We start from the raw sequence: 342 nt of genomic DNA, 5'->3' as shown, positions 1-342 counted from the left end.
CCCCAGGGGGCCCCCCTGGGGGGCCCCCTGGGGGGCCCCCAGGGGGCCCCCAGGACCTTCTTGGGGGCCCCCTCGAACAGCAGAGACCCCTGAGGAGACAGCCTGGAGGTGCTGCTGCACTCTGCGCACCAGCGGCATCACTGGATTGAGGCCCTTGTTCCTGCTGCTGCTGCTGCTGCTGCTGCTGCTGCTGCTGCGGTTGCTGCTGTCCTGAGTGAGCCCCGCAGCATCCGTGAGGGCCTCCACTAGGGCCTTGTGGTCGTCTGCTGTGAACAGACAGGAGCTCTTGTCTTGCTGCTGCCGCTGCTGCTTCTTTTTGCTGCTGCTGCTGCGCCGCCGCAG

The sequence above is a fragment of the Eimeria tenella genome, genomic scaffold (assembly GCF_000499545.2).
Source record: "Eimeria tenella Houghton genomic scaffold, Eth_scaff2335, whole genome shotgun sequence".
NCBI classification, from domain to species: Eukaryota; Apicomplexa; class Conoidasida; order Eucoccidiorida; family Eimeriidae; genus Eimeria; species Eimeria tenella.
This window is presented reverse-complemented; position numbering follows the sequence as displayed.